This window comes from Vombatus ursinus, unplaced genomic scaffold, assembly GCF_900497805.2.
Source record: "Vombatus ursinus unplaced genomic scaffold, bare-nosed wombat genome assembly UNPS02014779.1, whole genome shotgun sequence".
Classification (NCBI taxonomy): Eukaryota; Metazoa; Chordata; class Mammalia; order Diprotodontia; family Vombatidae; genus Vombatus; species Vombatus ursinus.
Window position 1 is genome coordinate 7,887,149 of NW_020954557.1, and position 6,747 is coordinate 7,893,895.

Consider the following 6,747-nt stretch of genomic DNA (forward strand, 5'->3'; position numbering starts at 1 on the left):
GGAAGGAGGGAAGGGAGGGAGGGAAGGAGGGAAGGGAGGGAGGGAAGGAGGGAAAATATCTGTAAATTGCAAAGGACAATACTTGTAGTACCTATCTCACAACTTTTATGTGAGATTCAAGTGTGTATATTAAAGAACTTTGCAAACTTTTAAGCAAAACCAGTGTAAAAGTGTCATTTAATAATCACTCCCTTAATGAGTTTGATACTCGTCTCACAACTTTTCTCTCCTCCTCAATTCCTGCCATCATACTAGGAAACTTTAGGATAGACTGCCCCTCAAATAGCCTAACCACTCAGTTCTTCAGTCTACTCACTTACTATAAGCGACTACCCTATCCAACCCTAGTCTCACACAAAAATGGTCATACCCTTGATCTTGCCACAACTCACAAATATACAACCTCTATGTACAAGAATTCTGAAATCCCCTTTTCCACCATAACCTGTTGGCTTTTCACTTCTCCTTATGCCTTCCTTTACATAACTATTCTTCATCCATGCTGTCACCTCCAATTTCTTGAGCCCTCTATTCTCTCCCAGACCATTTCCCCTGCACTAGCTACTCTTTCTTCTTCTATCCATCTTGGCTCCTTGGTGAACCAATTCAGCCCTACACTGTCCTCTCTTGAATCCCTAACCCATTTATCACATAATTGATTACACCCAGACAGTCCTCAACATTGGAACACTCCCACCATGCACTGTGTTTGCTCCTGCCTATGTGCTGCTGATTGAAAGTGGAGAAAATCATTCAACCTTTCAAACTGGATCCGCTACATAACTTTAACTGAGCCTTCACTGCTGCTAGGTAATTCTGTTTGCCTTATAAACTCACTATCTCCACAATGACTTTTCTAAATCTTTTTATTACTTCTCAAATATCCTATGGCTCCCTTTATCCCCACTGTCTCAGCTGAGAACCTTGCCTCATATTTTTCAGGAAAAAAAAATTGAGACCATTCTGTCAACTCCCTCTTCTCCCTTCATTATCATCTCCTATCACTCAGGTGCCTTCTACCACTTTCTCCTCCTTCTTCATCTCTGCCTCACATGATAAAGGAACCTTAATCCTTACAAAGGCTGACCCCTCTGCTTGTTCAAATGATCTTATTTCATCTTGTCTCTTCCAATTGATTCCTCCTTCTGTCATCCCCACTCTATCATTTACCTAATCCTTCCATCCCGGATATTATCTTATCTCTTCTACCCTTTGTAGCTAAACTCCTCCAAAAGACTGTCTGCAATAGGTGCTTCCATTTTCTTTCCTCTCTCTTTTTATCTCCATACAATTGGGCTTCCAATCTTATTATTGTATCCAAACTGTTCTCACTAAAGTTACCAATCATCATAGTTACTAAATTTAATGGTCTTTTCTCAAACCTTGTTCTCCTTGACCTCTCTGCAGCCTTTGACACCACTAATTACTCTCTTCTCCTTGATACTCTCTTCTCTCTAGGTTTTTAGGACATTACTTTCTCCTAGTTCTCCTCTCACCTATCTGACTGTTCCTTCACTGTTCCTTCACTCTTTCCTTTACTGGATCCTCTTCCAGATCATCTCCTCTAACCACAGGTGCCTCTCTGGGTTTTAGCCGAGACCATCTTCTCCTCTCCCTCTATACTGCTTCATTTGATGATCTCATAAGCTTCCACACCTATCCTGCCTCAAACTCTCTGCTGATCTCCAAACTTGCATCTACAATTGCCTTTCAGATATCTCAAACTGGATGACTAGTAGATATCTTAAACTCAATATATCCAAAATGGAACTCATTATCTCTCCCCTTTACCCACAATCCTCCAGTCCCTCAGGCTTGCAAACCAGAAGTCATCCTGGATTTCTTAATTTCTCTCATCCCCCATATCCAGCCTATTGCCAAGGATTGATCTCACCCTTGCAACAGACACTGCCTCCACTCTATGATAGACTCTTATCAATTCATGCTCAGATTATTGCAACAGCCTGTTGCTGGGTCTTCCTGTCTTAAGTCTGTCCCATTCCACTCCATTCTCCATTAACCCATTAACTTGATTTTTAAAACACAAGTCACATAAAGACACAAGACATAAGATTATGTCACTGCTACTCTACCAAAAAAAATACCATTGGCTTCCTATTGCCTCCAAGATCTAATACAAGATGTTACATTTGGTATTCAAAGTCTTTCATACACATCTAGCCCCTTCCAACCTTTAAAGTCATCTTATACCTTATTCCCTGACACATACTCTTCAACCCAGTGACACTGGCCTCCTGGCTGTTTCAGGAACAGGACACTCCATCTCTCAACTCCTGGCATTTTCTCCAGGCATTTCTCTCATGCCTGAAACCCTCTTCCTCCTCCTCTTTCACTGCAGACCTCCCTGGTTTCCTTTAAGTCCCAACTAAAATGCCACCTTCTACAGGAAGCCTCCTCTAACCCCTCTTAATGCCAGGGCTTCCCTTTGTTAATTACTTCCTACTTATCCTTTATATAGCTTGCTTTGTATATATTTGTTTGAATGAGGTGTCCCTCATTAGATTGTAAGCTCCTTGAGGACAAGGACTGTATTTTGTCTCTTTTTGCATCCCCCATGCCTCGCCCAATGCCTGACCTATAGTAGGTACTTAATCAGTGTTTAGTAAGTGATTGATTGGTTAGGTTTGATTACTAGTCCTTAAATCACAGTATCTTAGAGAAAAAAAAATGTATCTTAGAGGTCATCTGCTCCAGCGGCATCAACACAAGTATAAAGAGAATCCTGTGGACTGCATATTGACTTAGAAAATCAAAACTTAACATCTATTTACATTATTGTTTGTTCATTTTGTTACATATTTCCCAATTACATTTTAATCTGGCAGTTTGACACTTCTGATAGTTCAAGACTTTGACTTTATACTTGAAGAAACTAAGGGCTAGAGAGACATTAAGGGCCAGAGAGGCATTAAGTGATTTGATCAAGGTCACTATAGGTAATAAGTGACAGAGTTGGCATGTGAACCCACCCAGCTTTCCAACAACAAATCCAGCATTTGTTCCACTGTATGACAATTCAAGGTCAGGGATCTCTTCACTACACAGTGTAACACTTTGCCTTTCAGCTTGTGATTCCTGCCCACTGAATTCAGACCACACTTCGCACTGGTAAAACTTTTGGAGTAATAAGCTGGTCACCTACTCTATGAAGATCAGGAAAGTGATTCCTAGAAATGTATTAATTACATGGAAGTTATAAATAAGGAAATATTACATAGTAGGTAGAGTACTGGGGTTGAAGACAGGAAGATATAAACTTTTTTTTTTCACAATTGGAGTTAGGTTTTAATAATAAAGAAATAACAAGAAAACAAGACTTGAGAAAAGAGAACTAAAATTTAGGGGAAAAAATACTGTGCAAATCTCTTCACTCCTACAAAAAAATATCTCCAAGAATCCTTATGGTATAGTGTCTTGAAATAACTAGTTCATCTATATAGACAAATTCTCTTGACATGGTTTGTTGTTTTAACAAAAAATACAAGTGAACATATATCACAAGTTACATGAAACTTTATACATAATGACATTCTTTCTCATAGTAACAAACACTGATGTAGACTTGAATTTAAAAAATGGATTATCTATAATCCTTTAAAGTATAATTTGTTTAAACGTTGGAGCAATCATAAAATAAAGGATCTTTTTAATTTGAAATTTACAAAATCCATAACATTAAGAATATGTAATATGTACTTATGCTTTGTTTTTCAAAGACTGTCATTTCTTATAGATGTTAAGTTTATTTGTGTTGTAAGAAATCCTCCTTGTTTTCAAGTTATTTAATGTAAAATGTTAGCAGTGTTCTCTACCTGATAGATCTCATTAATACTCTCTCTTGTCCCTTTTCCAAAAGATTCTAATTAGAAAGTGGCAATTTTGGGTCTAGAGGGGCTGTTTAAACAATCCCAAATTTTAGGAAATATCTCTGTTAAAATTCACAGAATACATCCACCATTTTTAAGGGACAATCAAAAGCTTAGATTGTCTTCTAAACCCAACCATGTGCTGTGCTTTGGGGCCAAGTACTCTTATGAAAACAGTGGAAATGAAACTGAATCAACAAAAATGGAAGGTATGTCTAGGAGACTAGAAAGTAGTTTGGGAGAGACAAAATATTCACCTAACATTTGTTTTCTGTTGCTCTCTTTACAGGGGAAGGAGGCATCACAACACAAAGTGCATTTGCTACCATGATCTGAATATTGTCACTATTGGCCTGCTTTTCTGATTCAATTGGTAGAACTATTGACAACTCTAAAAGATGGGGGGAGGATATCGAAGTTGCCATTCACACTCAGACTCCTTGCTGCATCATTTGCCTCTTGAAAAGACTCTCTCCGGTGGACATGTACCCAATTCTGCCCTAATGACTTATTAGTCATTCAACGTGGAAGTGCGGGAGTGCAAAGGGATGTGTCAAAAGGAAAAACATTAAATGTGGCAACTTCAGCAGATCCTGGAGCACTGTGATCACAGGTTTCCCCTTTCTTCAAAGTACCATTCTGAAAATTTTGAATGGAGCTAATTAGGGAGAGTCGGCTGGTACAGTTCAAAGACAGGCAGAAGGATTGAAGGTATTGGTGCTTCCATGCGCGGGGCAGTGGGGGGTGGGGCGGTGAGGGAATCGAGGGAAGGGAGGGAAATGGCCCTGGGGGAAGGCGGAGAGGTAGGAGGAACCCTTGGTGGTAGGGGAAGTACAGGTGGGGGCGGTTACATTCCTGCTGCAAAGGGTAGAGTTGGAGATGATGGGGATATCATTTGGGAACTTGCCCTAGATCCTGATGAACTGAGTTGCTGCACTCGGTCTAGTGTTGTCATTGTTTTCAAATGCAGAGCATTTTGATTTCTTACGGGCTAAAATCTTTCTTTTTCTCTCCTCTCCCCCAGAGCCATAGCTCTTCAGTTTCGGCTCTTCAGTTAGCTCTTTCTCTCTTCATTCTTTGGAGATTCTCAACGCCTCTTTTAACTTTGTGAGGATCTTAAACTAGGACTTCTCCAAATTGCTTAATAAAACATCACTGAATAATGGCATCTGTAAGAGGCGGGAGACCGAAAGCATACTGTTCTTACAGGCTTCCTGAGACAGCAAGACTTGTAGCACCTCCACCAGAGTTTCGTATGGTGCTGGAGGGAACGGATCCACTGGTGCTGAGTCAGGGGGCCGGCTGTTAAGTCATTTCATTGAGTAAGTGTCCGAAGCAGCGGGCATCCACATTTTCTAATGTATTAATTTTCCTAAGAAGTTCTCGAGATCTAGTAACTGGAACGTGTCTCCATCCAGCATCACATTGAAAGAATGAAGATGCCCATAGGGAAACTCCTTTTCATGGAGAAACTTTAATGACTAATATTTGTCATTCAAATGTTTTTATTTGCTGGAGTTCAAGACCCTGGATCTTCTTAGGGTTGCAATATTTCTTCAGGAACGGAATGAGTCTTTTGGCTTTGCCCTGTAGATGAGGTCTTTTAGTGTTCCTTTTTCATAAAATATGTTGCTCAGTCATTTTTCTGTCATGTCTTACTCTTCATGACACCATTGAGGGTTTTCTTGGCAAAGGTCCTGGAGTGATTTGCTATTTCCTTTTCCTGCTCATTCTACAGATGAGGAAACTGAAGTAAACAGGGTTAAGTGCCTTGCCCGGAGTCACTCATTAAACATCCTAATGACCAAAGCGGAGGACTCACTGGCTCTGGCAAAGGTGACTCCGTAGATGTAAAGATGAAAACAAGAAAGAAGGTGTTTGGTTATCTATTGAAAATGTTTATCCAATAGGTACTTATCAGGTACAAAGTCAGACCAGCTTACTCCGAGCTGACTTTCTTCATGGCTCTTACTCTTCATTAAGAAATACCTCTTCCGTATCCTCCAACCTATAACTTTCAGTGGTTCCATCACCTCCCACTTTGGTTCCCATCGAAAGAACATTGAAACCTGCTGCAATTTCGAATAATTTTCAGAATAGTTGTCGGGACCTTAAGATTTCTTAACCAGTTCACAATTAGACAGCATATATTGTGTGCTGATTACATTGAAGTACTTCTGAAGTTCTTTAGAGGAAGACGTAGACTTAGACCTGGAATCTACAAACTGCTCTTGAGCAAGATAAAAATCACTGTTATCTTCTCACAATCAGTAATCTGCTATGGAAATTCCTCTTTGCATACGAATGATGTATTCCGTGTGCCAGTGAAGACTCTGGCTCCCTTCGATCTTGGTGCTCAGCTGCGCGGTGTGATTCAGCAGCACCTTGCCTCTGACCGCTTCTTCTTGAGCACCTTTGCCGCCCTACTCCTCCTCTGCCGGCAAGCCTCTGCCCACCCCGACCCAAAAAATGTAAATTGATAACCCACCTTTGAAACATTGACTGTTTGAAACCGTAAACAAGTCATTTAACCCTATATGCCTCAAGAAACTTCCTTAGACTTAACTAAGTCATGGATGAGTTTTGATCTGTATTGATGGAGAGAATTCCCACACCAAGATACATTGTACCCGATGTTTTCACAATTATATAACTTCCAGTACAGATTCTCTCTATATTTACTTGGTCCAATCTGGCTGCTTTTCTCATCATTGCTTTCTTCGGCGCCATTCCTCCCTCCTTCATAAGCAGCCCAGGGATTGTGATTTTAGGGTCCAAATTGGGGAGTTATACTATCCTTGGTGGAGAACATTTTTCGAACTTTTTTTTTTTTTTGCAAATGTGTTCCATTTCTTCTTCT

At 40.2% G+C, this 6,747-nt stretch overlaps 1 pseudogene; it reads right to left on the bottom strand.

The window, feature by feature from the left end:
* Window positions 1-4,406: 4,406 nt before the first annotated feature.
* LOC114045811 lies at window positions 4,407-6,271 on the bottom strand (annotated as a pseudogene).
* Window positions 6,272-6,747: the final 476 nt, after the last annotated feature.